The sequence below is a fragment of the Cavia porcellus genome, unplaced genomic scaffold, assembly GCF_034190915.1.
Source record: "Cavia porcellus strain 051 isolate PalLab524CR breed Dunkin Hartley unplaced genomic scaffold, mCavPor4.1 scaffold_12, whole genome shotgun sequence".
NCBI classification, from domain to species: Eukaryota; Metazoa; Chordata; class Mammalia; order Rodentia; family Caviidae; genus Cavia; species Cavia porcellus.
The window spans coordinates 73,098,588-73,125,255 of record NW_026947495.1 but is presented as its reverse complement, the minus strand read 5'-3'; the positions used below and the strand labels follow the sequence as shown (position 1 = coordinate 73,125,255).

General features: G+C 35.3%; 1 protein-coding gene and 1 long non-coding RNA gene across 5 annotated transcripts in view; one reads left to right on the top strand and one right to left on the bottom strand.

Annotated features, from left to right (window-relative positions):
* Positions 1-421: 421 nt before the first annotated feature.
* LOC134478331 (uncharacterized) lies at positions 422-5,384 on the bottom strand. Its single transcript, XR_010050920.1, has 2 exons — positions 5,208-5,384; positions 422-1,454 (listed from the first exon to the last, which is right to left on the bottom strand). It is a non-coding gene; the product is annotated as an uncharacterized LOC134478331 (long non-coding RNA).
* The window catches only part of Calcrl (calcitonin receptor like receptor), a 100,298-nt gene continuing 79,009 nt past the window's right edge, over positions 5,380-26,668 (top strand). For 3 of the 4 annotated variants that reach the window (XM_013142482.3, XM_023561023.2, XM_063259416.1), the window contains exons 1-2: positions 5,380-5,727; positions 20,074-20,141. The gene's annotated coding sequence lies outside the window, so the exon portion shown is untranslated. The remainder of the gene's footprint in view (positions 5,728-20,073; positions 20,142-26,668) is intronic. The other variant, XM_003478784.5, reaches the window with a different exon arrangement.

Genomic DNA, 26,668 nt, shown 5'->3' with positions numbered 1-26,668 from the left:
AGTTCTCCCCAATCTTACTTCCTTCTTTACTCAGTAATATCTGGTTCAGTCATTAAGTGTATTACAATATGAGTATAAAGCAACAGGAACAACAATAAGAAAATTTTTTCCATCCAAAAATTAAAAAAAAAAGTAAATTCTTTTAGTATAAGGATATATTGCAGATGGTTGATGATGAAAAAGTTTGTATTTAAAGGATAACTCTGCTTCAGAAACGTTGCGATCTGACGAAAACATTTATGGAGATAAATCTTGCAGACCACTGCTATGTATAAAATGCTGCTGGTCTGAAATGCAATACGTTAGTGCAAGATCACAGCAAACTGATGATTGAACTTTTAACAAACCATAGTGGAACAAATATCTTTCATTTCTGGACACAGTGGAGACCTTGTTTATCAGAACCGAAAGACATTTATCATCCTGTGATGACATTTTTATTAACAAAAATTATATTTACTGAGAAAAATTCAGACTACCAACAAAACAGCCAAAACTTCCCTTTGCAGTTACAGAATAGAATTCAGTTAATAAAACAGCAATTACTGGGGCCGAAGATTTAGTTCAGTGGCATAAGTGCTTGCCTGCCATGCGCTAGATCATAAGTTCGATCCCCAGCACTAAAACTAAAAAAAGAAAAGAAAATAACAAACAAAAATCCCAGCAATTAATTCATACAAGCTGCATTAAAGACAACAGCAGATGGATATTACTACCGCTCCCCAACATAACGAATCCATGCTGTCCATCATGAGCCTGCTTTAAATTTCTCTGCCAACTGACAGCCCGGCAGGGTACTAGGCAACGTGAGTGCCAAGGAAGAGATCACCGCACAGGGCTTTCCAATGGCACCTTTGGCAGTGTAACTATTTAAAACAGGAACCCGTACAGTTTGAAAACAATCTTACATGGTCTTACACTTCAGTATTTTTCTTAAAATGAGCGAGATGTGTACAGAAGTGTTAACTGCTTTATAGCAAGAAAAAAATCTGCTAGGATCAGTGCATTCATCAGATCTTCATCTTGTCTTCCTCCTCTTTTGCCTTGTGCCTGGAGGACTGCCTTATGGCTGCGCCAGGCTTCCCTCAGCTCAGTAGAGAACCAGGTCTTCTCTGATTTTTCCTGCAGCTGGGTTAGTTACCCCAAGCCTCTCCCTGTCCCACCAGGGCGTCACCATGATAAGCTGGATGTTCTTGGGTTGTTTGGTGATGATCAGGACGGAACACAAAGGCCAAAGGAGGCCTCTAGGTACTCCGTGATCCTTAAATGTCTTTCTTTCTTCCTCTTGAGGAGGGAGACAGGTTTTCACTGCTCTTTCTTAATAGGTCGTGTGTGTGCACTTGGCCACGTCTGCCGGATTTCTGGGTCTGGAGCAGACTTGTTCTTCCATCTCTCCACGTGCCTCTTAGAAAATCCAGAGAGGCCGAGGCCCCAGGTGTTTCCTGTTCTCCTCCCTGCAAGGATTTTACAATGCTGGATTAGTCTGCGTTTGCGAAACAAATGGAATCTCCTGACTGTGGGGAATCGGGACGTTTACGGGTCACAGCTTGGCTTTTCTCACAGGTCTCTCTCTCCCTGCCATCCCACATCCCTTTCCCGTATCCCCTGAGTCTATCTGCGTGCATAATAACCATTTGCCTGCTGGCCTCTTAAGGTCTCCTCCGCCTGTTTTTCAAAGGCCTCAGCTGTCTCTCTCTAGAGAGGAACAAAGTACTCAGTGCTCTTGGCTTGTGGGCCCCGGCTCTGCCCCTGTGGAGCTTGGTGTGCTGCACTGGCTGTCTGAAGATCTGATTTGTGCACCTAATCAGCTATGCAGGAGTTTGGCTGATTTGGCCTAGCCCTGGGTGTCAGAGTTGTGTGGCTTTGAATATATATATGTATATACTAAAGATGATGTGCCATTTTAACTTGTATTTCTAATTTATGTCATGTTTTAATATTTAACAGTCATTTGCCTTGACACTTAATATTTTGTGGAATGAATATTCTTTCACTACACATAAACTTGCTTTAACTGTATAATCGAGCATCAGTATATCTTGCTGTTACAACTCTAGCTGTCAGATCTCTAGATAACTTACTTGTTGAGATTTTTTTTAAGAACAGAGTACTTTGCTTTTGTTCCCTTTGAAAAGCAACTTTTCCTTGTTAAACTGAGACTATTTAACACTAGATGGCAGGATGAGACTATAGATTCCAACTCCTCAAAGCTAAAAAGAAAGATCTGGCAATTTCTCAAAAGTCACAAAAGTACTGAAACAAACACATTATTTTATTTTTTAACATATGTAAGTATGTATTTCTGCATTAATTCATATTTTATCATTTGCAATTCATATAACTGTGCAGATAAATAATAGGGATGAGTTTTTAAAGAAAATTGAGAAATGTACAAATTGCTGTAACTTTAAAAACTTGTATAAGTATCATGATAAATAGTTTTAAAAGTATCTGTTAGTACCGGAAAACATTAATACTTCCTGGCACCTTCTGAACCAAAAAATTACATTATTTAAGAAAAATATAAGACTTGGTCATTTAAGCAAGTGCTGTTTAGGCAAAAATACTAAATGCATATTTAAATAAACCCTGTATTTTCACAATCAGGGTTGATGTTTCACAAATAAGGATCGGTTAAGAATAAATCCATACTCAGAGATGAAAAGACGTCTTTTTCAATGTGAATAAAAACTATCCTAGAAATTGGAAGACATTTTAAACTCTCCGAGGAAAGATTTGAGTTTCTAAACTAAACTACTCACTTTTAATTGTGAATGAATAAATTAGCTTAATTAACTTATTTATTCATATGGGAATATGGCAGCACGACCTTATTTGACAATGATTAAGGCAGAACAGCATGAGTATGGGTGTATAAATTAGAACTACCCTAAGGAACTGAGAAATAGGATTACCCTATCAAAACATGTTTATTCTTAAAAAGTTCACTTTGTACCCTCACTAAAGTAAGCATTCATTACCTTGTTGCATTTAAAACTAAAATGTTAATGAACCTACCACATGTGTTATTTGCTAGCACTGGCTTTTATTCAACCAAGAGTCACCCTTTCAAAGAATCATAAACATTGAATAATACCTAAATCATTTCAAGTTTAACAAGAATCAGTTTCAAAAATAGGTAACATTTGGTGAATTCTTCCTTATGTTATTGGACTCTCCTGTAAAAGCCACATTACAAACACTAAAATACTGCACAGAGAGCAATACAAGAGTTTTGTTCATTTACATACAGACCACATATACTGACTACCCACTTCAAATGCAGCTTTCTGCACTTGTCATGTTTTTATATAAAGTAAGTGTTTTTAAGGCAATGCTAGTGTTTCCCTTACAATGATAAGTTTGGGGTTCAATTCAGGTAAAGCTAGCCCGTTAGCTTTAGAACTAGCCAATAGCATAATCACCACCATGGACTCAGCATTGGATTCACAGTCTTCTTCAGTTTGACGTGGTGCTAACAGCAATTGCTAGGTGCCCATCTTGCGTGTGCTTCATGCAAAGGTGTTTCATTGCTTTGTCATGCTTTGCTTTTTTCTTTTCTTCAGTAAAACTGTGCTCCAAGGCAGCATCCACACAAATTCAAAAAAAGTCTCCAGTTTAGTCAATATAAAATTAAATTTATCAAACCGCAAGCTTGGTCTGAAGTAACCTAATCACTATAACAGGAATGTGGAGGTGCTGAACCCATACCCTCCTGACTGATCAGTTTCACGTGGTAACCTGTGCTCCTAGTGGGGTCCTATAGGCACAGATCCCCCAAAATTAGGGGATCTTTACATAAGTCTGAAGTAAAGGAATCCTGAAATGGACCAAGGCAACTGCTTATCTTAAACATCATTCTTTGTTTACACACATTCTCTACTTATGAAATCTATGTTGATGTTGACGGTGCTCGGCTGGGTTACGCCTATACCTTGTCTATTACCACTCGCTGCTAATTGCAGAGAATTTGGCTCTTGACTCTTTATGAGGTCCTCAGATGTGCTTCAGTGATTAAATAGCACAAGACAAACTATTTTCCTTCAGAAAGGCAGGCTGGTCTATGCATCATGGTGTGTCTTCACTGTTCACCAGAACTGACGCTGTGGGGCTTATCATTCTCTCACAAAGTTAAAATGACCATGAAACATAATATTTTGAATTGGTTTAGGACCTTCAGGCAACCATGAGAAGACAACTAGAGGCTTATGAGAAGGATTCCAGATCTCCTTCAGAACGGGGCAGGAAGGAAGGATTAAGTGTGTTCGGAGGGAGAGGGGGTACCCCGAGACAGATGAATGACAACGGGTCTCTTACCCTCACAATTTTGGAGCATGCCTCCTACCTCTCTCCCCTGTAGTGCTGAATTAATATGTTACACATAATGCCACACTGGTTCAAATCACTCCATTGGTTATGGAAACAGTCGAAGTTCAGCCACAGTTTTCCAGACATTTGTTCTCATGTTTAAACATGCATTACAGACATTCTCCTCATCTGTCTTCTCACTGGCCCCGAGGTAATATGACATACTCCGTCAGATTATCTCCCCGAAGTCCTCATACCATTTATTTCTTCTGACATTTATAAAATGTCAACTCCCAATGATCTATTTCCAGAGATGTAATTTTCCTTTTACTTCTAAGTAACCTACAGAGATGATATTGATATACATTATCCAAGAATCTTGATGGACTACACCCACAGGCCTACATACCTAATCAATAATTTAAATAATACTGCTTCTTCAGTCTCTCTGTTTGAATAGCTCTTTATGTACTGAAGAAGAGAAAGCTTTGGGCAGAGTTTTATCATACAAGCCCAAAATATGAATTTTCTCATTTATTAAAGTTTACTATCAGAAATAAAAGTGAATCAGAAATATTAATCATGTCAAAAACATTGGAAACTATACAGACAGTTATGTCATGAACAAAGTAAGAAAAAAGACTTTTAAAAAATGCAGGATAGATTCTTGATCTAATTGTGGAAAACTCAATGCAGAATAAAATCTGCTTGTCAGATCTCCAAATTAATGAGTCAGATCACAGAATAAATTCAGATGAATGCAGTGTTTTCACATGCTCACTTCTGAAGAGAGATGTGTTTAGATAATTTTTTCCTAGATGCCTGTAATCACAAATTCAACACACACACACACACACACACACACACACACACACACACACACACATACACACACACACCTTTGATTCTTTGATATTCAGATTTCCCTCATCACAGGCAGCTTGCTTTGGCAAGTTCTGACAGAGCTCAGTCCAGGTGAAAGCCAGCTCTGGCTGCTAACAATGCTTTCCTACAGCTCTGTCTGCACGGGCTGCTTCTCGCTCCGGTCTCAGCATAAGAAAGGATCTCTGCTCCTCTCTTGGGGTATTTTACTTGAGAAACAAAGTAACCTAACACTAACTGCAGGCGGGGTCAGAGTGATGTAACAGGAAGCTCTGATGTTTCCCTTCTCTGCTGATCACTTACAATCTGACAACACTTCCAATCCACTCAAAACAACTCCTCTCTCCAGCAGAGTGTCACCTCCTGCCTTGGGACTGTCAGGCTCCGCTTGCTGGAGCTCCCTCACGCCCGCAGGTCCCATTACAAGTTTTCCCTCCTTCCCACCTTGCCTGGGTATAAATCTCTGCTGCAGTATCTCAGAAAATCAAATTCCATCCTGAGCCTATTTCACCAAGAATTTCCTCACGAGCTGCGCTGGTAAGTGCTTCTGTTGAAGTAAATATATTTATTATAAGTACTCTCCTCATGTTGTTTGGCAATGTTTTTACCAAGAATTTCGTAAGTAGCACTGAAATGCTGTTGTATCATGCTTATTTCAGCACATTATCTCAAAGTACATAGAAATATCTATGATTGCTGCATACGATTTATGGTATTCTAGAAAGTGATTTACCCAGTAATAAAACTCTACATGGATTTGAAAGCATGTCTCTGAACATTCCTTAATGCATGAAATGGTGAGTGTTACTACTAGCTGAGCCTCAATCTTCACAGCTGGAAAACACTTCTCCCCCAGGAGGGGTCTTTAAACTTTGAAATCATCGGGATTAAATCATTGGGATTCTATGAAAGGGGCAGAGGAGTAACTGTGTGTGGAGTCTCACCCTGAACTCTGGAGTAGAAACAAGACAAAGTTAAAGAAAAGTGATACATCTGGAATTATTGTATTTGCCTTTTATTTACCGTTCACTTTTGTTTACATTTTCATCTCTAACTGTTGAACTCACGGAGTTTTTTCATTGTTGGTTGTTGCCAGAGTGTTTACCTCTTTCTGGAAACCTGGTCTGTTTCAGCTGTATTTAGAGTAGTAAAATGTTAATTCTGCCTCTTAGCACTGTACCTGGTAGAAGGCATTTTTCAACTTGCTGGTTGCCCCTCTGAGGGCTTAGAGGGGAAGGTATGTTAATGAGATAACAGTGGATAAAAAAAGATAGCAAAATTTTCCCAGAGGAATATATTAGCGGAGAAAGTAAAGCATGTATACAAAAAGGATTTTTTTAGGATAGAAGTCCCTGAAATGTTGAGATGCAACGTCAGTGAACGCTGTTAACACAGCACAGGCTGTCCTGGGCAGTGTAAGGAGCCGGCGGCTGTGAAGTTTAGGGGTAGGGAAGTCACAGGTCTGTTGCTAGAGAAAGTTAGATGTCAGATTCAGGTTCAGAGCGTGTGGACGGGCATAATTTTTAAAGAATGCATTTTCTAACTTGCATTAAGCCTTGCCAGACTGCAGTGAAAGCATCCGTGCTTTGTCACCCAGGCTCTGGCACACTAATAATAGGCGTTGTCACCTCATCCGGAGTGACTCCTGGGTCCTCTGCCCCTCAGTTTTCCCACAGGCTTCCCAGCCTGCTGGAAAGGCTCATTAATTCTTACCTTCGTACTCTGACAGTGCTGTGTCTGGTTTCTATCGCCTTTCAGTCTCACATTCTACAACTGAGTCCCCTGACGTGTATGTAGGGGAGGGAAGTGTTTTATAGTCATTGGGTAATTCGTGAAGAACAAGAAAAAAAGGCATTAAGTGACCCAATCTCCTGGGTTTGTAACAAAAATTAGACCAGCATCATTTCAAGTCAGACTTTCTTCAAAGGGGACATATTATTATGGTATTTTGTAAAGATTAACTCCCTAAACTTTTCTAAATGGTATTTAATTGCTAACCCCAAATATATAATTCTCTTCCAACATTTAATTGTTTTTATCTATATTCATAGCATGACTTAAAATCTTTATTATCAAAATACAACTGGAAAACACTGGACTATGTGTTTTAAGGATCGCAGAAACTCATTATTATTACTATTTGAATAAATAAATAAATTTGAACTGTGTATTCATACTATCTAATAAATTTTGTGTTTTAAAATTGATATCAGAGTATCAATGTATGCTTTTAGCTATAAACACAATTTATTTTTCTAGAGATTTCCCTATGGCATCGGAAAATCGGTTCAAAAATTTCTAAACATGTAAAACATAGCAGTGATAAATTATAAGAGTAATGTGAATTCATACACATTTTACCAAAAACATTGTTTTTAAGAGATGTGATTTTGATTATTGCTACAAGATCTTTTTTCTAATATTTTAGCACCTATCAAAGCATTATTTTAAGTTTAAAATGAAGAATGTTAGTGTGTATAAAACCATTTTTAAGGAATTCAGAAAAATAGAAAAATAAAAATAATTATAACTCAGCCTGCATTTTTAAAGAGTAACTGAATAGCCAATGTATATGATTTTTAAAACTGTAGGTCCTTAATATTATTAAGGTTTAAATGATGTCAACAGACCGGCACGTTTATGAGAACATTTACATTCAGCTGCATGTATTATGTTACTGTTTTTATGTGTAACAAGTGCATTCTGGTTAAAATGTTAAAACAATATTAAAAAGAGGTTTGCTTCATACATTTTGTGTGTATCTGGAACATTCTTTCATAAATACAAAACTAAATGAATTCCACTTAATGACATTGTTTTATATCTCTGATTTAGTACATATTTGGAGCCAGGATAGCAATAATATGTTATCAGATTTATCCATGTTTAACTTTTGATAGTGATCTTTCCAGAAAAATTAACACAACTATGTTTAAAGGACTGAAATAGATATTCACCAAACAAAACTTATAGTTTGTGTATGATTTTGGATGTTGAATATATAATTCTAGTTTTTAGCTGTATAAGGGTGATGGGAGTCAATCTTCACAAAGACATGTATTCAAACATTATCTCAAGTATTCAGCTCTATTCTTAACCTAGTCTTTGTTTATGATTGACAGTAGCCCTTAACATTGAAACATAAACTGTGTCATTGCAATGGTGTTAATGAAGACACTCAGAAATTTGTTTGTAGTACCCCTGAGTTCTTGATGTAATCAATATTTTAGAGAATATACTTAACATGGACAGAGAGTAAACAGCTATTTAAAGAGTTTGCTGAACTCAACTGTGAAGTTTGTGACTAAACTCTAAACATTCAAAATTCCTCTTGTTCTACCATAATTTCTTGTGGAATACCTCTTGTATCTGGCCATTATTAAACAGGCACTTTAATTTAAAAACGGGAAAAACCTCCATAAAACCAATGATTATTTCTCATGTTTAGATAGAAATACAATATGTTTCTTAAATCAATTTTGATCCAAAAAAATCTGTACATTTTCCCATATTTGAGTGAATTTAACATCAAATTAATTTATTTTTTAATTTGGTAGGGCATTTAACAAAAAAAGAAGAACTCTATTTAGTTTTTAAGGACACAAAAAAGCATTTAATTTTCTGTTATAGAAAAATAAGCCATTATCACTGTCTGTGAAATGAATTAGTATCCATGTTTCCTAAGTTACTTGAATTAGTATCAGATGATAGTCATAAATATTTTCTTGGAGTACATTTCTTCCATTCATTTTTTATTTACCAGATATTATGGTGCAAAACTAGCACTAATATTTTTTCATTTATTTTTAAGTGTAAAAAGCAAGTTTTGTCTTCTTATCCTTTCATGGTTTTAACCAAATGCATTACATGTTTTACCACTGTATCAATAAAAAGGACAAATTTCCAACCCAACTCAAGCCAACATAAACCAAAATAAATAAATGGATAAGGAACCCCTATAATGCTGAAACTATGAACCCTATTTTATGCTAATACTTTTGGATATAATTCTATTTTCAGAGAAATTTTATTTACCTTAGCATGGGACAAATTTTTAACAAAATTTTAACAAATTTTTATGCAGTGTTTATAAGGTATAAATTTTATTATAAACCTGTGGTTTTTTCTCTATTCAGGTTCAGCTTAACCTATTCACAGTTATGTCTTTCTGATAAAAAATATAGGGATCCTGAGTGTATTATTTGCTGTGTAAACTATCAGTCTTATGTATTTAAACACAACTAGATAATTCACAAAGCTTCCTCCTCCTTGCATCTTACTCATATGGAAGATCCACTGTAGTTAATATAATTTTTACTGATCCATGTGCTCATTTCATGTCTTTAACGAAAGAAGGCTAATTTGAACCCACATTCATTAATTAACCTGAGGCCAATTTTTATGTAAGCATTTCCCATATAAAACTCAAGTTTGCCTTCCTTTCAAGAATAATCTGAAGGGAAAGTGTGATAAGTACCACAGAGGAATAAAGTCGACTTCAATTAGAAAGACAGATGGAAATGATGGGGAAAGAATGTCATCAATTCAAAACTGTTACTGTTCCCCAAATCCTGTACTTGCTTTTCTTGTATGAGTTGAAATAGGAGTTTTGCTTTGCCTTAGTTAATGGAAACCTAATATCCAAGTAAGCCTAATATCCAAGCCTAATATCAAGGCTATACTCAACTGTCTGTGCATCTCTCCTTTAAACATTTGCTTTCCGTGGAATTTTTTGGTTTTAAATCTTTTCTAAAAAGACATCAATATATGTTGTTAGATAAAGGAAAAGAAGCTTGCCTATTAGTTTTTGAAACTGAAGTGTATATTATTTGCACAAGCACAGCCTAGATTTGGAGTTAGATATCTACATCTAAATCCCCAATTTACCAATTATTAGTTCCTGTTTCTCATCTATGAAATCAAAATGATTCATAGCACAAGGGAGGTGAACAAGTGTAGTTTATAATTACAGTTTTTTTTAAAAAAATCACTGTTTTGCTATCATAGAACCCATGTCAGTATTTAATAAAACAGATACTGCTAATTACTATTCCTGTAGAACTTGAGTGTTAAAAGGTGACTTCATAGTAATGATTGCAAAAGCTACATGGAACAGAAATTAAAGTTTCTGTATTTTATGCATGAAACTCAATGAAGCGCTTCCCGCTTCATTGCGGGATGTATTCAGATATTATCTGTGATGATGAAATGATGAAAGTGAAATACTGGTTTCGCCCTATGTCTACTGATTCTGTAAATGGAAGTATTTTGTCATACCATTGCCCATTATCACACTTCCCATCACTGATGATGTAACGTCACACAGGCATAATGACTCAACAAACTTAAGCCAGACCTTTCCTAAGCAGAAGATAGTAAAATAAGTTTATTTGTGACTTATTTGAATTTTGTGTAATATTCTAGAAGTAAACATAGATGACTGTCAAGAAATTTTTATGGGGCTGGGGATTTAGCTCAGCGGCATAAGCGCCTGCCTTGCAAGCAGGCAGTTGTGAGTTCGATCCCTGGTACCGGTAAAAACGAAAAAGACAAAAAAAAAAAAAAAAAGAAATTTTTATTTGTGGCTAATGTAACAGCTACAGCTGCTCACAAAAAAGAACACTTAAGAGTGACTCAATAACTCAGGGTTTAGAGTTCTAAAGTTTCTGTGGCTGTTTTTAAATGTCACTGTCACAGGCATATCTTATGCCTGACTAATGATAAACACAGACTCTTTTTTTGCATTATATTTTTAAAATACAGAGAAAGAGTACCTGTGCAATGGAATGACAAAGCACAGTTCTGATTTGAACATAATTAATTAAAGAACTCATTTTATATGTAATATGAGCATATTTATGAATTATGGGCTGGGGATATAGCTCAGCGGTGCAGCACCTGTCTTGCAAGCACAAGGTCCTGAGTTTGATTTCTGACACAAAAATTTAAAAAATAATTTAAAAAGTGAAATTTATGAATTAGGATTCCCCAGGGAAAATTAATGAAAACTAAAACTTCTTCTCCAGAAATGACAAACAAAGAAACAAAGAAATTCCATTCAGAGATTCATATTTTTCATATAGCTGAAGAGTTTCATGGTGTCTCCTTTGTTTGTTGGATCCATGGAGAAGAGCATGATTCCCCAAAAGCCATTTGCATAGGACTGTTTAGAATTGCCCAGTTATCGTGACAGCATAGTCCATTTGAGGAGGAAAATTTCTATCCCTGTCACAGCTTAGTCCTTTCAAAGACAAATCTACATTTTAACTCATATAGCTAAGTAGTTATTTCTATAGATGTGAGTATAAATAATATGACATTTACAATGGAATTACACACAACAAAGCATTCTCTGTTAAAGCACGAAAAGTCAAAGTTATAGGAGAACAGTATAAAAGTGGAGTCCCAAATATTTCAAACAAGGCATGCTAAAGATATGAGCCAATTAGAATTGATTAGATTATTCTTAATTTTAGATATTTTATTTTATTTTGGATTTATCACCCATAACCTAAAGTTGTCTTGAAACAATAAATAGTCACAGAAAATACTACAAAACACTGTAGTTAACACACAGGATACTAATCTGGTGACAAGGTGAAAAAAGTACAGTGACAGAGAAGAGCACGGATTAAGATTCCATGCTGTGCCCACAATGACTTTATAATGCCAAGGTAGAGGGGTATTATCCTTGTGGAAATCCTCCTGTCACAGCCTCCCAAGTGCTAGGATTACCATGCCTGGCTGCTTACCTTTAATTAACCCGCATAGGGTGTGACACATCATAAGTGCTTGTAAAACTGAGGAAACATGTTAATAAACTCTTTTAATTTCATATATTTATTTTGAAGGATGCAGACAAAATGGACTCTGGTTCATTAAATTTGAACATAATTTTATGGTCAAAAAAGCCTTGTTTCTTCTGACAATTTCCATCTCAAGACATGATACACAACAAAGTAAATTCTTCTTAAAAAGCATACAGTTAAGGAAGATAGCTTGTGAAGTATTAAATTAATTTAAAAATGAATGAAATATTGAGGAAATACCACATAATAGATTTCAGTGCTGTCTGGTTGTCCCACTTACTTTGATCTAATCTCATTTGAAGGCTTTTATGTTCAAATTAATGAAGCCCAACATTTTTCAACAATTTATTCTTGAGAAAATGATTTTCTTGACCACATTCCTTTTTGGTTCAAAATTAAGTTTTTGATCATGAAATTAACATGTCATCTTTAATAAAATGAATATTCCAAAATTATCAGAGTTCATAGATGAGTTATGATCTTTAATAGCATGTTCTGTATTTTAAAAAGTTACGTCATCACAAATAGATACCACTTTCCCCTCCTAATTGCACAAAAATCTTAGGATTTCAAGGGTTTTTCTAAACCTGGTCTACGTTTTTCCTCCACAATCACATAATGTAATAAGTATGGAAGGAACATAGACTATGGATATACCAAGTGTCTATCTAGGCATTCATCACAAATGTTATCATTCCAATGGTGATACCTATTTGGAATACAATGAAATTTGTAATGAGTTACAAAGGTCACTGTGTATCATATTACCTCACTGACGTAACAGAAACCAGTGAGGGAGTACTTTTTGAAGGAAGTAGCTGATTTTGTTTCTAAATTTACTATTTCTCTCTTTCCCTAATAATTCTCACTTAATGAGACCACAGTGTCACTACAATGTCTGAATATGGTAAAAATTCTAATCTTCCTCATTTGTGGTCCTACATGGTTTCTGGATTCCAGATTTTAGTATTTTTACTTTCTTTTGTTGGTTCCTCCCATGCTAGCCAAGTTCCTGTCTTGCTAGTTCTTGTGATGTAAGCTGGCACGTAGTTAAAGGAAAAAAATGATATCATTTAAATGACCAAGAATCTAGAGGCTTCTTTCAATAACCACAGAATACTCTGTCCTGAGTATCAGAACGCTGTCACCGGTTTCCTAAGAGTCTCCTTTGATGTAACTTTTCTGTGGGTCCCACTCTACTATTTAAAATTTAAACCTACTCTTCTGCCATCAAAATATTCTTTCCCTCTTCATCTATCTGAGTTTGTCCTAGATTTTCTTCTGTAACACTAATCACAATGAAACAAATCCTCTACTGCAAGTTACATATTTTCTAAATTTTTTCTCCATAACACTAACATGTATTTTCCACAGGTGTGCAGATTTCTATCTGTGTTTTTTTTTTTCACTGATACATTCTAAGTACATGTATGCAGGCTTGCACATAATAAGTGCTTAAAAGTTAATTAATAAATAGTTACATTAGAGCAGGGACGTTTATACTTAGTCTCTATTTTACAGGAAACTGAATATTGACCTTATGTTCTTTTGTATCCAATACACGATGGATACCTGAGTTCTGAAGATGTTAGAAGCATTGCTTGTTTAAGAAAAAACAGTAAAAACCAGTTACAATTTTATTATTCTTAAGTTAACCTAATATTTATCTCTCCACTCTTTTGTAAGGGAAGATAAGATGCCTTCTATAGTAACTATAGTGTCCGGTTTTCACTCAGTTCTAAGAAGTGACTCTTCAGACTGGTTTAAATGAGAATGTTGCTCAGTGTTTTACACAAAATGTTGGACTTGCTGCTCAAATAGCCAAACAGTGGCTGTCACTGGCAGAATTTCTCATTGAAAGCGAGAAGGCTGCCAAATCCTGCCTCCCAACAAAAGCCTTTCTCCTTACTTACAGCTCTTGGGACAATCGGACATAGCAGACAAACGAACATAGCAGACAAATGTTAGGCAGTGAAGATGAAAGAAAATACATCCAGCATTTCAGAAAGCATATACTGAAGACATGATTTTCATTTAATAGCAAATCTCTTTGGGAAGCATTGAACTAAACTTCTGTTAAGCTATAAGTGATCTAGTTTGTATGTGTTGATTACTTTTTAAAGATCCTTCTAAAAGGATTGCCTACTGTCAGTGGCCTATCATTATATAGTTTTGGAAGGTTTTTTTTTAAGTGAAAGACATAGGACTATTTCATAAATTCAAACCTAGATTTGTGATCAAATATAACCATGCCTTGAGTGCTTCGTGATGGACTTCTGTGAAAGGTACTTTTAGAATGGACCCAACTCACAAGCTGTCACAGTACAGCTGTTTGTAACTGAGATTTCTCATTTGAGAATCAGAGTCAACTTCACTTCTTTCTGTTAAAACAGAACCCTAAGCAGGGATTAACCTAAAAATACCACAACTTGAGTTCTTCTGAGCCCAGTTATGTATATCATTCAGGAAAACAATAATTTTCCTTTGAGAAAATATTGACTGTCAAAATATGCCTACTATTCAGAAAAAGTAAAATATGTGAGTGTAAGTTTACTGTTCTTTCACGTGCTTCCTAAAAATACATGTACGAATTGCAAGCCATAAGCAAGGCTATTTTGCATTAAAATCAGCTGTGTTTTAAATGAAATATTGCTCAAAAGTAAACTGTCAAATGACTTCTTACCTCCACCCTTTACTGTTTTCTGAAATTTCTGATTTTATTTGAAGTAATAATTATCAAGTAGTGCATTTATGATAAAGTTATTCTCATAAAACTTAAAGAAAATAATATAGAAAAGATTGTAAAATGTAAATTAATGTAAAAACTAGTCTGCACTCAATTCCGTCCTCTCATGCAATGTTTTCTCCATTAGATTCTAAAAGTCCACATAATTGGCTACACAAAGTTATGGCAAGGGACCCCAACAGAAGATAGCAAAAGTAACACAAAATCTGGGACCAGTGACAATTGATGTAAGGACAAAAGTGTGGCATTTTCTAATGTGAGTAGATTTGGTAAAAAGATAGGAAAGATACTTGAAATAAATTTCACATAAATAAAAGACTTGAAAGAATTTTCAGTTCAGTGACCTTGCATTTATAATTTGTGTGCAATAATTTCTCAGTCCGCAGAAGCACATCAGCCTTTCTCAGGTGAATTTCAGCCTCCCTGATGGCAGATGATCCCACCCAGTATTCCTGGTCAGAAAAAGACAAAATATTTGTTGGCAAAATATTTGTTCTCTCTCATTTAGATGCAGCAGAAGCAACAAGTACTTGAGTGCTTGCTCTGGCAGAATATTACTTCTAGCTTGGAGAAAGTCTACTATAATTGTCCTTTAATAAATTAGGTGTACAAAATGTGTGATGAATTTTAAATAGCATCATAATCTAAGACAGAAAAAAATATATCCCAGGAATTTTCATTAAAGAGTAGAAAGATGTGATTGTAGGACTGCAGTTAACTGAGTATTTGTTAGTGACTGAATAAAAAGCCTGATGTAAAACTAGTGTCAAGCATAGAGCTAGAAAATAAAGAGACAGGAAAAAGGAAGAAGACTGAACAGAGTAGAGCAGAAGAGGGCAAGACAGACTAAAGAAAGGCTAGAAAGGGAGACACACTGATTCGGTAAGTCCTGTCTGCATTTCCTATGCCAGAACAGGTAGGAAATAAAAGTCTGCTGCCGAACCTCATCTTTTAAGATGGGTATCGCTTTGGATACAAAACCATAGACAAGTTGGCAGATAAGTGTCTTTCAGCTGTTTTGTCTAAAATTTGTATTAAATGTTTTCTCTGCTCTTTGGTTTTGGGAATAGGATTGAATGTAAAGCCTAAGGATTGTGCTTTGTGGCAAGAATGGAGAAGTGTTGAGATTTCTGTGAGATGCAAACATCACCTCTGGGCAGTAGTCACTTCTTTCTGTGCTGAGGACTGAACCCAAAGAGTCACAGGGATCCCTCAGGGGAGGCCTCTCCTCTACTGGAGTGCCTCAGTCTCTTAGGAGAGAGAGAGAGACTGACATTAACAGATCAGGACAAATGTATAATAACAAAATAAAATAGGGAATGGGGCACAAGTTTAAATCGGTTAATTGTCTGTCTAAATAAGCATTAAGTATTTACTCACATGGAACTACTCATGAATATACAGATATACACAATACTTCTCATTTTCAGTTGAGAATTGCTAGTTATTTGAGTGTAGGGTGCCTTTTTCGTGTCTGTATCATTCTAATCTAAAAGTCTAGGCTTGTAATAACTCAAAACAAAACTTTAGAGAATTAGGAGTACCTATATACATACACCCAGTCAACCCCCGCACACCTCCATATACACACATGCACACATGCACAAATTGATTCAAGGGTTTGGCATTGCTGGTCTAAAATTCCATCCAAATAACTAGGAAAGTAAGCAAAATTGAAGTATAATTTACCCACCTGCATTATACTTGTGAAATGCTAACTATGCAAATTGCTTATATTACAAAGCTATAAATCTTATGCAGATTCTTGTTTGGTTACAAAAAAAAATAATAACTTTCAAACTCAACCAGTACTGTGTAAAGCTGCTCGATCTCCCCCGCTCTCAAAACCCCTGACCCATCAAAAATACCTTGCATTTTAATATGCTTGGATTCATGGATTCAAAACCAACAGATTCTAGAATAAGTAATCATGTACTGCAAAGCTGCATAAAACTTATTTTAATCTTAAATTGAAAGAAATAAAAAAGATAGATAGATAGATAGATAGATAGATAGATAGATGTAGGTGATAGAGAGACAGGGTACAGAATAAATACACTTAAACACTTATTTTCCTAGAATTTAATTTGTCCATTGTCTTCTGCCCTCATCAACACACATGTGCATGTGCACGAGCCCGCAAGCACACACACACACACACACACACACACATACATCCCCAGAAGTAAACCATTTCCTAAACCTGGTCTCTTTCTTTTCTTTGCTTCACGTCTTTACCACATATGTACATGTGTTTCTAGATAATGTTGCAATTTACTCTTTTGTTTTTATTTTTATGCAAATGGAATCCTCATGAACATATTTGTTGGGGATTTTCTTCTTTCACTGAGCACAGTGATTTCAAGCTGTGTCACTACTAAGGTGTATGACTCTGGTTCCATCCCTTCCAAGATGCAATCAGCTCTCCGGTGCATGCATGTAGCAGAATGTAATTATCCTTTCTCCTGCTGGGGGCTGTCTGGATTGCTTCCACCACTCACCTGTCAGAAACAACCAAGCCATAAACACTTTCCCTGCCATCTTCTGCCACCCTGGGTTCCTCTGGGTTCCTCTGGGGAATATATTTCTGAAAGGGATTTCAGAATCCCAGCAGTTTATGGTGTTTGTACAAATTTATATTCCTAGCAACAGTGCATGGGGTTTCTATTGTGAAATATTCTTCCCAAGACTCTGTATTATTGGCAAACTTTTCTAATTCTTGCTAGTCTGGTGGGTGTAACATAGTATCTCATTGTGATTTTAATTTGCATTTCCCTAGTTATGAATCACAGTGAATTTTTATGTTAAACCAAAAAATTTCCCTCCAAAACATTTGTTTCTAATAGGACAGCAGTAACTTGATGCTGCAGAATTATGTCTAAACTACTTCTTTTTATACTTAAAGAGAAAATGTGTCTCTCTCATTAGGTGGTCCAGGATGAGGAAAAAATGTTTTACTATTTTAAAACCAAGAAGATGTGAATAGCATTCTCATCACAAATAATAATACAGGGGGTGACGTCTACAACCTGAGCCCTAACTTGCTGCTTCCGTTTATTCAGATGGATCATCAAATATCTGTCAAAGTCTCCTTTGAAAAATAAGGAGGAAAGAAAAGTGAATAATTCCAATCCAGTGTGCATACATATGTGTGTATGCATGTGTGTGTGTCTGTCTGTCTTTTTTATAGTTTACTAAATAATTAAAATAACTTGTGGAGCTTACTTACAGATCTCCTGAATAAGATTTTGTCACTTCTTACTGTTGGAAAAATTATTTCTTATACTTCAAAAAATCATAGAAGGTGCTGGAATTTGTTTCACAGCATTTCTTATTTTGAATCTGACATTATGTCTATCAGTTCAATTTAACTAATATATTTTTTCAAGGTTTTGATTATCTTTTAACAAATTATGTATGCATGTTCTTTTTGTTTAGCTTAATTATCTGCTTCACTATGGCAACATTGCATGGAGAAGCTATTTCTATTATCCTTATTTACTATATTTCTTTTCTGTGTTGTCAGGATTTAGTTGATTTTAGATTTATTGTCCAATCACTTTACCCAGTGGTGCTACTTAAATAAAATTGCTTACTCTCTAGGTATCTGTATTGTTTTCTTTGTGTTTTTATAATATTTCTTTGTATTCTCTCGTATAGGTTGTCAATCTATTTTACTGCATATTTTGATACTATATGTATAAATTTTTTCAAGGAAAAAGTAGTGGTAGGTACATGCCAGCACACAGTTATTTTCTTAATATGTGCAATACATTTGATAACCAAACTCAACCACTCAGTAAATTTACTGATACTATGAGTATGTCCAAAGCACCAAAAGTGTGGAAAGGTTCTTTTGGGGGGGCTGGGACAAGAGTGCAATTTATAGAACTATGTGGTGAAAATAATAATGTTTCCCAGTCATTTCTATTTCAAGTGACATTTTCTCGCAAGTTGGACAAATACTCAAAATAGATTTCAACTTTGAACTTAGCAAATTCCATTTGTATGCCAGTGAAGCCTGAGGCTGAAAAGGGCATTTATTTTTTCAAAATAGCTTTTAGAAAATCAAGATTCTAAATATGTATAGTTTCTGTTAATGAACAAAAAAAATTCTCTCTTTCATTTGACCAGATCATGATCTTAATTATAGCATGTTAGTTTATAATGATTTATTAAAGTGTGTGAAGATGTAAATATTTACCAAGTAATTTAACAAGGTAATTAAAATGCTCTTTGGTTCTTAAATGATTATTATATTATTTCTTATTTATACATTCATTAAAACAACAATCCTTTTGGCTGTTCAAATAAGTAATCCTGTTGTCTTTGCAGAAGTCCTTGACAAAACTCAGATTACTATAAAGGACTACAGTAAATTAAAGCTCTATGAAGTTTAGGTCAATAAAATGCTTCTCAGATCACAGAATGAGTTAACTGGAATAACTAATTTGCAAAACACAAATCTGACATTTCTGAAATTCTCTAAGTCTATGTACTGTGAAAATGCACAGCAAGGTAAATCACACTGTAGCTGTTTCTTAATTTCCACATTAGTTTGAATCTGCAAAAATGTGTGCAAACACAGTCCTATCCATTCAGTCTTTGTTTAGCAGAGAGGATGCACCCTACTTGTCAGACAAGCTGGACCACATTTCCTACACCTCTGGCCTCTCTGGCTCCCTCTTTGGTGTCTCTGAGCATCTGTTCCCCACCTCTGTTCACACTTTGCAAGCCATGCCTGCTTCCCTTCTATTGCTCAAGTCGTCCTTTCCAGGAGAGCCTGGACACGGCATGGTGCCTTCCTCTCTCTCCAGGTCTTTGTTCAAACGCCATCTTCTCGGAGGAGCTTATTACACCACCTCCTTACCTTTCTCCCTGTACTCACTTAGTCTACTTGCTTGTTTTTCTTTGCAGCACTCATTACCAACGGGCTTCTATATATTTGTTTATTGTTTGTTTCCTCCTGACAACATGAGCCCCATGAGTTCAGGGACTGATGTGTCCCCAGTACTCAGACCGAGCCATGTCTCCATAGATTCTACATCTGCCTGTGATACCCTTGTAAGCAATAGACAAAAACTATCTCCACGCCTGTGCCCATGGGCATGCGCATTCTTAAGGCATAGGTGCCAGACTATCTTGATGGTGACCTAAATGTACTTGATTCATTGTCTCTTGGTTTCCAATTCAAATGCATCATTTAAAATACATGTTCATGATGTTAACGGAGAGCTATACTGGTGTATACCTTTAAGTTAAATTCTGTACAACTCCACTCTCCACTGAATCTTAACAAATTCACTGGAATGTTCTCTTGTCATCTAGGGCCCTACGATGCCACATCAACCACTTTTGCTGCCACCTGTCAAAATTCTGGACCGCCCCACTTTCAGGTATCGCATATCTTATGAAAGAGTATTCACAATCTAATGAAAGTATTATGCTGGATTTCCATGAAGTCAAGGATATTTAGAACACTTAAAAGAGAGAAAGAAAAATTTCCAAGAATGATATGTAGTTAACTTCCAAATGAAGGAAACCTTGAAGATCTATCCAACAAAATACTGGAATTATGGACATATGTTAGACTTTCAAAAATCATTTCCTTGGGAACTTGGGGTGTAGAATAAACTAACCCCCATGTTCTTCCTCCAGGTTTTTACTAGTAGTGCTAAATTATCTTGGGTGTATACTACCGAGTTTGATAACACTGCTAATGGAGCCGCATTGCCACAGACATCATGCATACCTATGTGACGTATAAACATGTACACATACAGTTATGTTTAGTGTTGTAGTTGTAGGTTGTTCATTGTACTAAATCCAGTCATTGTTCCACTCCTACAAATGGATATAAATTTTTCTCATAACTGGAACACAGGGTGATACCTCATTTTTAAATAGGGAAACAGGAAAACGGGAGGGTGAATTGTTTTAAAAATTTAAACTACTCTAGATACTATTTTTAGGACACCCTAGCTAAACAGTTTTAATTCCAATCATGGACCCATACAATGGAATTTAGGGGCTTTAGGGTTTCCAAAAAGTACTGTAGACAGATCTTTTTTCCTAGTTATATTTGGCACTGAGTGTCACGGTGAGTACAGTATTAGTGATGGAGTTTTATTATACCTCATAGCCCTCTTCCTTGCAAAATGAGAGTTCCTGCCTTAAGTTATTTTTAGACTTAAAAGTGCTCAACAATACAATGCTTATCTTCCTCACAAACTGCATCAATATAAATGAAAATAAAGCCTACTAAGACATTTATCTTAAATTCAAGACTCTGTGACACAATTTCTTACTCTGTACTTAAACTGTGATTTTTAAATTGCAATGTCTTGCTGCGAGACCCAAAAATAGGCACTCGGCGATTGTCCTTTGTCCCCCAGAAACGTCTCTGGAAACTCATCATTGTGTTCCTCCCCCATGTGTCAGCTTCCTTTGCACATTACATTTCACATGACTCACTGTCCCGCAGAGCAAGGTCTGAGCGCTCAGAATGCCTGTTTGCATCTGACAGCTGGATTTTTCTTCCTGAAGTTTTTTGTGTGTAATGTGGGGCCAGTCAACTCTTAGAAGGCCCTAAAGTTGCTTAGTGAAGATGCATGGGAAAGAGCAAATAATAGAGAAAAAATTCATGTACTGTGCACCTGTCACAGGGAAACCTTTTAGAGGACCTCCCAGGGATGAGCTGTAAGGTATTTGATGGTTTGAAAGAGATGACTTGGAAGTGACTTAGAACTGCAAGGTTCTAATTTGAACTGCTTTCTCCTGATTACCTCTGCTGAGATGAAACGTAATTGCTGCCTTTGTAATTGTTTTTTCAAATTATATTTCTAGCAGTTTTAAAGTGAAGCAAAGTTAAATTCTACAACGAAAGAGATTGGAAAAATCACCCCTTAGGAGATTAAAAAAATACCTGAAAAGTGAGATCAGCTTGTTATCTGTTAGTTTAAATCACATGTGATTTAGTCCTAATTTAACGGCAAGTACAAAATTGAGATTAAAAGAGGAATTTCTATTCTTAGCTGCTCTACCACTGATATGAAATTACTTCATAAGGTAATTCATTAAAACCTCCGTAAGTCCTTATTTCTAAGTCTGTAAAATGAACCAATTATACAACAGGTTTTCACAGGTCCTTTCCAGATTTTAGAGTCTGGAATGTCCGAGTATATCTGCTGTGAATTAAAGATTCCAGCTGCAAATATAAAACCATCTGAAAGGGCTGGGGATTTAGCTCAGTGGCATAAGTGCCTGCCTTGCAAGCAGGCGGTCGTGAGTTCGATCCCTGGTACCGATAAAAACCGAAAAAGACAAAAAAAAAAAAAAAAACCAAAACCATCTGAAGTTCTTTCTAATAAAAGACATGATTTGCAATAGTTTAATTGTTATAACTTTAAATATTTTTGCATCACTTTATGTAATCATCAAGCTAATTCTAAAATTAGATAGATGGGTAAGAAGAGGAAGACATTAAAAAAAGAAAAAAGAGGACTGTCTTTGGCTAGATTAAATTTTGACCTAAGAGGAATTTATTTCTATTTATCACTGAAATTTAGTAAACTTGCTGAATGTTCTTTCTGACTCCAAGACAGTAAAGATAAAACTTTCTAAGAAATTTCCAATTATGAAAAGGTTCATTTCTCATCTAAATCTTATTCCAATTTACATGGAAATCCAACATGCTTTTCCCCAAGACTAAGGACAGTTATAGACTTTACAAGGACATTAGAAGTCTCGTCCTTTCCATTAATGACTTGAAACTCAATTAAATATGTTTACTAAGTTATACTGACAAAATTATTTGGATTATTGGCTGCATTAATTTTGTTATTCATTAAGTTGAACTCGATAATTATGCCTTAGTTTGTATTATATTTCTAAAGTTGTTTCAGGACAAATAGCATCTTTCTGAATTTTAGTTTTGTATCTATGATTACAAATGTTTATTTAGAACTACTTTTATCTATGAAAGAACTATAAATTTTCTTCAAAAGACTTTGCATGGCAGAACAAGTACCAAGTCAGTCCTCGAAGGTTGGATAAGACTTATAATAGGCAGCGAAGCATATGAGTGTGTTCAGAATCAGGAGTGGATGGTTTAGTTAAAACACTGAGAAATAAATCAAGGTAAACATGAAAAAAGTGGGCAGAGTATTTGGTCTTATATAAACCTTTCCAAAGCTCTGAATTCAATTTGATAGTTGTAATTTTGGGCTGTTGTTCTCAAAGAGGAGTGGATTTCTTAGTGTCCGGTCCAAGACCACAGGGCATAACTCCCCAAATTGTCAGTAATTTGGCCACTGTAGTTTGCTGGCAAAGGGTCAGGGGATGCACCTGGGTATGCAGGGCCCTGACCAGCATGCCCTGGTTTGTGTCACCTCTCTCCTGTTACCCAAACTTCTGACCTACGTGTGCCATATGAACATAGTCCCCATTGGTCGGTGTCAATCTAGAAACAAAGCACAGCACTCTTTAAAATCTTTTAATGACATGGCATTTTCATCTCATTAAATGACACATTGCCAATAATAAATTTTACTTATGTTTAAAATAAATTATCTGTCAAACCAGTAAGGACATTATTACATTTTAGAGCCAAGCTGCCTGGTTTACTTTTAATTTGACAGGTTTTTAATTACTTACTTAAGGCAATAAATCCACCAACTCTGTTTTTTGGTAAGTAAACTTTGGTTAATCATAATACTTAGCTTATGTTTTTATAATGTAATCATGTTCCTGAAAAGCTAATCTTATTTTTTCATGCACCATATCAGTGAATCATTCATTGTGTGCCATTTACATTTCTAGTCTTGCTGGCTGCACTATACACAAATAGATGGAGTAGAGGTTCAAGTAATTAATCCTTAGATGGATACTAATAATTTAGTAAGCCTTCCTAAATCCATACTGTTTCAGCATTATTATTGTTTTCTCTAATAAAATTTGAAATGATAATAAATCTGGGAAGATCTTTATTAAGCATGCATCTCTGACCATTTAGACAGAAGAAAGTTTAAATGTTTATAGATATTTTTTTGTGAAGTTTTAAAACGGAGTAAAGATTTTTATAAGAATTAGGAGAAGCTTAGATAGCCACAATGTAAACAAAGGAAAATGTCTAGGTCACAATATCATTGTCTTTAAAATGTCACTTCTCAACTAGTGAGCTACATCTTTATCCTTCAGGGTCTACTTTGCCTTTGAGCTCTACTGTGTTTTTCTACTTTTCTTTCAAATAATCAATTAAAATAACTTGTAATACGAAAACATTCTTTAACAGAATGAAATTCTATGAGGGAACGGTTGGCAGAGATTGGAATATAATTTCAAGGGGAGAAGGAAAGCCCAGTCTCTGCTAGGAAGAATGCATTCATTTTAATGAATGTGACAAGAATTAAATAGTTCATTTATTTATACATCATTAAAAGCACTTAAAGACATGCTCTAACAGTTATAGTTTAAAATGTCAACACCAAAAATTTGTCAAAAATGACATGCTTTACAACTGAGTTGCCAATTGAAATGAGGAAAGTTCTTCCAGAATTATTTTATAGTGTCAACAAAATGTTTTTTAATAATATTCTTTTAGAGGGTTATAGTCTTCTTCCCTGTAAGGAATATGATGAAATAATAGTTGAATAAACAAATACTTATAGCTTATATTTTACATTTAATATTATACCTTATACATAATTGAAAGGATTAAATAAATATGTATATAAATTTTCTTATAATAAAATTTTAATATTATAACATTATCCTTTATAGTGTATTTGTGACCAGAAAAACTAAGCTTATCCAAATGTTATTTAAACTGGAATTAGGATAATACAACTCAACACTAGAGATATCAAGAGGAAATGTGTTATTGTTCCTTACTAGCACCAATAAATGAAGAAATAAGCCTGTGAGGTTGATGGATTGATAATAAAAAGCACTTTCTCTTTTCTCATTAAGGATGATAAATTAGGAAGTTAATAAAGATCCATTGCAACCAGGACTGTATAATTCACCATGTCTTTATTATATTTGTAATAAGACTATCAGCAAACACTTGCTTTGATTTCGGTAATGAAAAACTTAATATATTTGCAAAAACACGAGAAGCTGTTGACATTTACTTAGTCATAAATGGGAGAAACTTGTTTTTCCGAGGTGGATTAATTCACAGAATAACTGGAGCCAGACACAGTGGCAAATGTTTATAATTCCATCACTTTGAGAGGCTGAGCCAGGAAGATCCCAAACTGAAGCCTAGCCTAGGAAAGTTAGTGATTTAGTGAGACCCTGTCTCAAATTTTACAAAAAGAAAAAGGGCTGAGAATGAAGCTCAGTATGAAAGCCCTAGGTTCAATACCCAGCGTTGGGAGTGAGAGTTTAGAGCAGTTGATTAAAGAAAAGGGAATTTAAGGGAGGTTCATTATCTGTGGGGTAGGGACAGATCTCCATTAGCAAGCTTCCTCCTCAGCCCCATCTGCAGCCGCAGGCCATTAAAACTGAAATGGAAGTCAGTAGTGAATTCTAACACACATTTCCTTGGTGCAGAAAACTCCGTGTCAACAACCGAGCACACGACAGACACCTTGTTTGTTGCACTCAAATATTTTCATGCTGTTTCATTTATTTCCCATCATGCCTCATAGACCTTATGCAAGCTTCCTTCCAGACGAATTAATTATGTTTCATGCAAGATATCAATTTAGACAAAATAGATCGTCTTCCTAAAATACATGGATCCGAGTATGAATATAATTTTCTTTTCTTTCTTCTTCCCTCTTTTTCTTTCTTTCTTTCTTTTCTCTTCCTTCCTTCTTTCCTTCCTTTGCTTTTGTTTCTTGCTTTTGAGAATTGAACTCAGGGCCTCGCCTGCTAACATGGACTCTACCAGAACTATATCCTTGTTTTCATTTATACCATCAGAGTGACAAATCTGCCAGTTCTTAAATTCCAGCCAGCATTTGCTATAATTCCCATCTTCATGTATTTCCAAGATTATCCATTTTTCTTTCCAGATCACTGTCACCCACTTCACACTTAGGAATGACAGATGATTTCTGCCTTGTTACATTAAGGTCCTGGTGATGTAGTTAACATTGAATCATTTATTGATGGTTATTAAAAACAAATTAACATTTATAAATAAGAGTATTTCTGTCTTAGGCATTTGAGAAATGCTGAGAGCCTATAAAGACATGAAGTCATGGCTTATCAAGAAAGCGCCAACATGTACTGTATTTTCACAGGAAGTTCTTGAGGTGACTGAATGTTCTTTGTTCTCTTAGACCTCTATAGATAGGTCACAGAGGAAGACTCGGCACAAACATTCACAGCTTTTCATGTGCTCAATCTAAATTGTTCTTGCCAATGAGAAACACACCTTGGACTTCAAGGAAAGTAGACCTATGATTCAATAATTCCAGCAAATGGTCCTGCCAAATTGTAAATTCTAGTTGACATTTTGTTGTGGGTATTCAGAAAGCTCTTTTTTTTTTTTCCAGTTGGAACATTTTTGTTCTATTATTATTATTCAGTAGTTATGATTTTAAAAGAGTGATTTATATTTGAAAAGTTTAATGTTGAAACAGGGAAGAGGCTCTTATTTCTCATACACCCTATGTAAATAGTTCAGTGTGAAATGTGATTTCTATTTTCTTTACTATAATTCTGTTTCTTTGATATCACTTTTGGGTATGGATTAAAATCTTTTAATGTATTAGCTTTATAATTTCCTGGGTCCTAAATCTTTATAGTTTTTTTTTTTTTTAAATATAATCTCCCACTTTTTTAGGTGAAAAGCTAAGAAGCAAGGAAACTAAGATCTGGTTAAAAAAATAGAAACCCAGTGTCATAATCAAGATCAGTTAATACCCATTTGTTTTCAATTCACTTGTATTGACAATTTAATAAAATC